Here is an 8,314-nt window from a genome sequence, read left to right on the forward strand (position 1 = left end):
AAATACCCCAAATATTTAATTAAAACAACAACAATTAAATCATACATATCAGAGTAAATATTGTCACTCAAGGGTGTCACATAACAACTTCTTCACATAATTCAACATAAAAGCAGTCATACTCAATTTTATTCGACATAAAAACTTCTTTAACAATACGCAGCGGATAAAATATTTCAACATCTGTAATTCATCAAAATTAACATTTATTCGACAATTCAAACATCCCGTCCCGATGTTACATCTATCAGAGCATGACCCTCTAACCACACTAGACTTCAAGCACTAGCTCCTACTCAACTCACTGCTCGTTACCTGAAAAATATTGTAAGGGTGAGTTTCTCAACCGATATAACAAATATTATAAATCATCATGTTATGTTAAGTAATTCTACACGTTAATCACCCAAATCATATCATGCATGCGGTAACGGCACATTCAACTCAATTATCATACGCAAATACAACGTAAATACAACTCAATAACAACATAAAATGCAACTCAATGAGACTCGACTCTTTATGCATGTGGTACCATTTGGAGTAAAACTCCCAACTTAAAATCATTGCCAGTTTAGTGGGCATCAAGGCATAAGCCTTCAACTTTCAACTTAAAATTTTGCCAATCAGGCCAACGTGGTGTGAGCAAAAGCCCCATAATTTTTGCCAATCCAGGCCAACGTGGTGTGAGCAAAAGCCCCATAATTTTTGCCAATCCAGGCCAACGTGGTGTGAGCAAAAGCCCCGACTTAATGCATATGAATGTCTATGGCATGTACGACTTGAACTCAACAACATAAGAATAACAGCAACATAACAGCTTTTCTTTCAACAAAACAACTTATAATCAACTTTGGCTCATCAGCCTACAACTCAGTAATTTTCAACAAAGCAACTTAAAATCAACTTTGGCTCATCAGCCTACAACTTAATATTTTCAACAAAACAACTTATAATCAACTTTTCAACATATTTGCATCGGCATTTCACAACATAAACTCAACAATTTTATTCATCACAATTAACTGCAATAGGTCAACTACCAATTGCATTTTACAACATAAAAATCAACTATTTTTCCACACTGCAACAGTGTTAACCGGTTAACGCTATAGGTTAATCGGTTAACGCAGGCAAAACTCCATATTTTCTCAATTTATAACAGTGTTAACCGGTTAACACCCTGGGTTAACCGGTTAACGCAGGCGAAACAGCAGTTCCTGCGCTAACACAAGGCAGAATGCAGAGTTTCCGCATTTTCCGCCGTTGGAGGACTTCCGGACCTCCGATTCCAAATCCGTAAAAAGCGATACGTTCAGAATCTCACAACTCACACAACTACCGATCTAATTTCAGCTTAAATTCAACTTATTCATCATAATATTTCAGCATCCATAATCTCAATTCGGTCAAATTAACAGCTTATCACTACCCATTACATGTTAATCGATAATACCCGTTAAACGACGATAAACCCCCCTTACCTTAACAATCCGGCAAATCTCTAAGCTTTAGCTTCTCCGTTCCTCAACCGTGCTTTTCGGCTCTTTGCCCTTCTTCCTCTTCTCTGCAGCTTCTCCGTTTCTCACGTGAAACCTTTTCCAAAAATGAAACCCTTTCCTTATTCCAACTTATATATTTTTCCAATAATTATTATTAATAATAATAATAATCCAATAATTCAATTTTATTTAATTAAATTAATAAATATATTATCAACTTAATTAAATAATTCTTTTTCTTTATTTGGGGTGTTACAACTCTCCCCCACTAAAAGAGTTTTCGTCCTCGAAAACATACCTCAAACAAATAACTCTGGATAAGACTCCTTCATCTGACTCTCCAGTTCCCAAGTCACATTGCCACCTGCTGGTCCTCCCCAAGCTACCTTCACCAAGGCAATCTCTTTACCCCGCAACTGCTTCAACTCTCGATCCTCAATCCTCATAGGTGATGTTTCAACAGTCAGGTTATCTCTCACCTGTACATCATCTACTTGGACAACATGCGACGGATCATGAACGTACCTCCTCAACTGAGACACATGAAAAACTTCATGCAAATTCGCAAGTGACGGCGGTAAAGCGATACGATAGGCTACTTCTCCTATCCTCTCCGAAATCTGATAAGGACCAATAAATCGCGGTGTCAACTTCTTCGACTTCAAGGCTCGACCAACACCAGTTATCGGAGTAACACGAAGAAACACGTGATCTCCCTCTTGAAACTCAAGTGATTTCCTCCTCTTATCATGATAACTCTTCTGACGACTCTGAGCAATTCTCATCTTCTCCTGAATCATCTTAATCCTTTCTGTAGTTTGTTGAACAATCTCCGGTCCAACCACAGCACTCTCACCGGACTCATACCAACATAACGGTGTCCGACATCTCCTACCATACAAAGCTTCAAACGGCGCCATACCAATGCTCGAATGAAAACTATTGTTGTAGGTAAACTCAATCAAAGGTAAATAACAATCCCAACCACCTCCTTTTTCCAAAACACAAGCTCTCAAAAGATCTTCTAATGACTGAATCGTCCTCTCAGTCTGACCATCAGTCTGCGGATGATATGCAGAACTCAATCTCAGCTTAGTTCCCAAAGCCTTCTGCAAACCTTCCCAGAACTTCGATGTAAATCTAGGATCTCTGTCCGAAACAATACTCGACGGAATACCATGCAGACTTACAATCTTCTCAATATACAACTCAGCCAATTTCTCTAACGGATAATCCATTCTGATCGGAATAAAATGAGCCGATTTCGTCAATCTATCAACAATCACCCAAATGGCTTCAAAATTCTTACTTGTCCTCGGTAACCCAGAAACAAAATCCATACTGATACTATCCCATTTCCACTCTGGAATTGCCAACGGTTGCATTAGCCCAGACGGTTTCTGATGCTCAATCTTTGACTTCTGACAAGTCAAACAAGAATAGACAAAACTCGCAATTTCTCTTTTCATTCCCGGCCACCAAAATAACTTCTTTAAATCATGATACATCTTCGTAGCTCCAGGATGAATACTCAACCCACTACGATGTCCTTCTTCAAGAATACTCTTCTTAAGTTCAGTAACATCCGGAACACACACCCGACTACCAAATTTCAAAATACCATTCTCATCAATTCTGAATTCGCCACCTTGACCTTGATTCACTAGAGTCAACTTATCAACCAAAAGCATATCAGATTTCTGACTCTCTCTGATCTCCTCCAGAATACCACTTGTTAACTTCAACATTCCCAATTTAACACTGTTGTGAGTACTCTCACACACCAAGCTCAAGTCTCTAAACTGCTCAATTAAATCCAATTCCTTAACCATTAGCATAGACATATGTAATGATTTCCGACTCAATGCATCAGCCACTACGTTTGCTTTACCCGGATGGTAATTCAAACCAAAGTCATAATCCTTCAGAAACTCCAACCATCTCCTCTGTCTCATATTCAGCTCTTTCTGATCAAACAAATACTTTAAACTTTTATGGTCACTGAAAACCTCAAATCTTGACCCGTACAAATAATGCCTCCACAACTTCAGAACAAACACTACAGCCGCCAACTCTAAATCGTGCGTCGGATAGTTCCTCTCATGAACCCTCAGCTGTCTTGAAGCATAAGCTATAACCTGCTTATTCTGCATCAACACGCCACCCAAACCCAACAATGAAGCATCACAGTAAACTTCAAATGGTTCCGATGAACTCGGTAATATCAGAATAGGAGCAGTAGTCAACCTTCTCTTTAGCTCTTGGAAACCTTCTTCACATTTTGAGTCCCAAACAAACGCTTGCCCCTTTCTAGTCAACATCGTCAACGGTAACGCCAACTTAGAAAATCCCTCAATGAACTTCCTATAATAACCAGCCAAACCAAGAAAACTTCGAATCTCAGCAACAGACTTCGGAGCTTCCCACTTAGATACCGCTTCTATCTTAGAAGGATCAACAGCAACGCCACCTCTTGAAATCACATGACCAAGAAAACTCACCTCTTCTAACCAAAATTCACATTTAGACAGTTTAGCAAATAACTTCTTTTCTCGTAGAATTTCTAAAACCACTTTCAATTGCTCAGCATGCTCTTCTTCCGATTTCGAATACACCAAAATGTCATCAATAAACACCACAACAAACTTGTCTAGGTACGGATGGAAAATCCTATTCATATACTCCATAAATACTCCAGGTGCATTAGTCACACCAAAAGGCATTACAGAATACTCATAATGTCCATACCTTGTCCTGAAAGCAGTCTTCTGAATATCCTCAGTTTTCACACGTATCTGATGATACCCAGATCTCAAATCTATTTTACTGAACACACTTGCACCAACCAACTGATCCATCAAATCATCAATCCTCGGCAAAGGATACCGATTCTTGATCGTCACTTTATTCAGTTGCCTGTAGTCCACACACAACCTCATAGTACCTTCTTTCTTCTTAACCAATAGCACTGGTGCACCCCACGGTGACACACTCGGACGAATAAATTTCTTATCCAACAGATCTTCCAACTGACTCTTCAATTCAGTTAACTCAACAGCAGACATACGGTACGGAGCCATCGATATCGGTCTAGTGCCAGGTACCAAGTCAATAGAGAACTCCACTTCGCGTTCTGGTGGTAATTCGTTCACCTCTTCAGGAAACACATCAGGAAAATCACACACCACGGCTAGATCACAAATCACCATCTTATCCTTGGCCTCCAAAGTTGCTAACAGCATGAACAACTCTGCTCCCTCAGCTACTGCCTCATCCACTTGCCTTGCTGATAGGAACAAACTCTTTCCTTCTTCAATCTCAGGAAAGATCACCGTCTTATCAAAACAATTGATAGAAACTCGGTTGAACACCAACCAGTTCATACCCAGAATAACATCAATCTGCACTAGTGGAAGACACACTAGGTCCATCCCAAAGTCTCTACCAAAAATACTCAAAGGACAATTTAAACAAACCGAAGTAGTAGTCACTGAACCCTTCGCAGGAGTATCAATTACCATACTACCAAACATCTCAGATATCCCTAACTTAAGTTTCACAGCACAATCCAAAGATATAAAGGAATGAGTCGCACCTGTGTCAATAATAGCTACAAGAGGAAAGCCATTAATATAACACGTACCTCGGATCAAACGATCATCAGCAGAAGTCTCAGAACCCGATAAAGCAAAGACCTTGCCTCCAGACTGATTCCCTTTCTTCGGCTTCTGACACTGACTTCCAATATGCCCTTCTTCTCCGCAATTAAAACAAATCACTTCCTTGTGCTTGCAATCAGCTATTGCATGGCCAATCTTACCACAGCGAAAACACCTCTTTACTTCAGCAGTGCATACATTACTCTTATGACCAGCCTGACCACACTTGAAGCAAACTATACCAGTAGGAGCACCTCCCCCACTAGCTCTCTGAGCCGGAGCAGCTCTTTGCTTCCCCTTTCCAGCTGGAACATCATACGGCTTGCCACGGTTTTGATGTTGCTTGCCTCTGCGATCACTGACAATCTTGTAATGAGCATTATTGTCCTCTTCAAATATCCTGCAGCTATCAACCAATTCAGTGAAAATGCGTATCTTCTGATACCCAACAACCTTCTTAATTTCAGAGCGCAATCCATTTTCAAACTTGATGCACTTTGAAAATTCAGCACCAGCACCAGTGTAATGAGGATAAAATTTGGACAACTCCACAAATTTCGCAGCGTAATCAGTGACAGACATGTTTCCTTGCTTCAGCTCAAGGAATTCAATTTCCTTCTTACCACGGACATCTTCCGGATAATACTTTCTCAGGAATTCCCTACGGAATACATCCCAAGTAACGTCTTCACTCGCCACGGTCAACCTCTCGTGAGTCTCTAGCCACCAGTCATCAGCTTCGACTGCTAGCATGTGAGTACCATACCGAACCTTCTGAGCTGGAGTGCAATCCATAACACGGAAGATTCTCTCAATCTCTTTCAACCATCCCAAAGCTGCATCTGGATCATGCTTCCCTTTAAACACCGGCGGATTCTCTCTCTGAAAAGTCGCCAAGCTACGTGATCCAGCATCTCCACCAGCATTTGGCAAGTTCTGCACAGCTTGTGCCATTGCTTGCATTGCGGCAGCCATTGCAGCGTCATTCCTTCCAGCCATTTCAACTTATCACTACAACACAACTTAAAAGTTAGACTAGTAACAATTACACAATTGTTAGACGGTAACGACACGACAACTGGCCGGACAGACCGACCTGCTCTGATACCACTAATGTAACACCCTTCTAAATACCCCAAATATTTAATTAAAACAACAACAATTAAATCATACATATCAGAGTAAATATTGTCACTCAAGGGTGTCACATAACAACTTCTTCACATAATTCAACATAAAAGCAGTCATACTCAATTTTATTCGACATAAAAACTTCTTTAACAATACGCAGCGGATAAAATATTTCAACATCTGTAATTCATCAAAATTAACATTTATTCGACAATTCAAACATCCCGTCCCGATGTTACATCTATCAGAGCATGACCCTCTAACCACACTAGACTTCAAGCACTAGCTCCTACTCAACTCACTGCTCGTTACCTGAAAAATATTGTAAGGGTGAGTTTCTCAACCGATATAACAAATATTATAAATCATCATGTTATGTTAAGTAATTCTACACGTTAATCACCCAAATCATATCATGCATGCGGTAACGGCACATTCAACTCAATTATCATACGCAAATACAACGTAAATACAACTCAATAACAACATAAAATGCAACTCAATGAGACTCGACTCTTTATGCATGTGGTACCATTTGGAGTAAAACTCCCAACTTAAAATCATTGCCAGTTTAGTGGGCATCAAGGCATAAGCCTTCAACTTTCAACTTAAAATTTTGCCAATCAGGCCAACGTGGTGTGAGCAAAAGCCCCATAATTTTTGCCAATCCAGGCCAACGTGGTGTGAGCAAAAGCCCCATAATTTTTGCCAATCCAGGCCAACGTGGTGTGAGCAAAAGCCCCGACTTAATGCATATGAATGTCTATGGCATGTACGACTTGAACTCAACAACATAAGAATAACAGCAACATAACAGCTTTTCTTTCAACAAAACAACTTATAATCAACTTTGGCTCATCAGCCTACAACTCAGTAATTTTCAACAAAGCAACTTAAAATCAACTTTGGCTCATCAGCCTACAACTTAATATTTTCAACAAAACAACTTATAATCAACTTTTCAACATATTTGCATCGGCATTTCACAACATAAACTCAACAATTTTATTCATCACAATTAACTGCAATAGGCCAACTACCAATTGCATTTTACAACATAAAAATCAACTATTTTTCCACACTGCAACAGTGTTAACCGGTTAACGCTATAGGTTAATCGGTTAACGCAGGCAAAACTCCATATTTTCTCAATTTATAACAGTGTTAACCGGTTAACACCCTGGGTTAACCGGTTAACGCAGGCGAAACAGCAGTTCCTGCGCTAACACAAGGCAGAATGCAGAGTTTCCGCATTTTCCGCCGTTGGAGGACTTCCGGACCTCCGATTCCAAATCCGTAAAAAGCGATACGTTCAGAATCTCACAACTCACACAACTACCGATCTAATTTCAGCTTAAATTCAACTTATTCATCATAATATTTCAGCATCCATAATCTCAATTCGGTCAAATTAACAGCTTATCACTACCCATTACATGTTAATCGATAATACCCGTTAAACGACGATAAACCCCCCTTACCTTAACAATCCGGCAAATCTCTAAGCTTTAGCTTCTCCGTTCCTCAACCGTGCTTTTCGGCTCTTTGCCCTTCTTCCTCTTCTCTGCAGCTTCTCCGTTTCTCACGTGAAACCTTTTCCAAAAATGAAACCCTTTCCTTATTCCAACTTATATATTTTTCCAATAATTATTATTAATAATAATAATAATCCAATAATTCAATTTTATTTAATTAAATTAATAAATATATTATCAACTTAATTAAATAATTCTTTTTCTTTATTTGGGGTGTTACAATATATATAGAATTCCACTAAATTTTGGCATATTTTTACTATTCGAATGGGGTGGCGATGAATATTGGGATAAATCCAGTTTGTGAATGGGTGGAACCGAATTTTATGCTAAAATCATGGTAAGCCGCCTATGACTGAGACTCCTTTTTACAATGATAGTTCTGCTATGACTACTTCATCTATTCCTCCTCAAACTTATCCACCATCATATATTCATTTTGGAACCATAACCACTCCTTCTTCCAGATCCTCAAGTGTTTCTGAAA

This window comes from Lathyrus oleraceus, chromosome 4, assembly GCF_024323335.1.
Source record: "Lathyrus oleraceus cultivar Zhongwan6 chromosome 4, CAAS_Psat_ZW6_1.0, whole genome shotgun sequence".
Classification (NCBI taxonomy): Eukaryota; Viridiplantae; Streptophyta; class Magnoliopsida; order Fabales; family Fabaceae; genus Lathyrus; species Lathyrus oleraceus.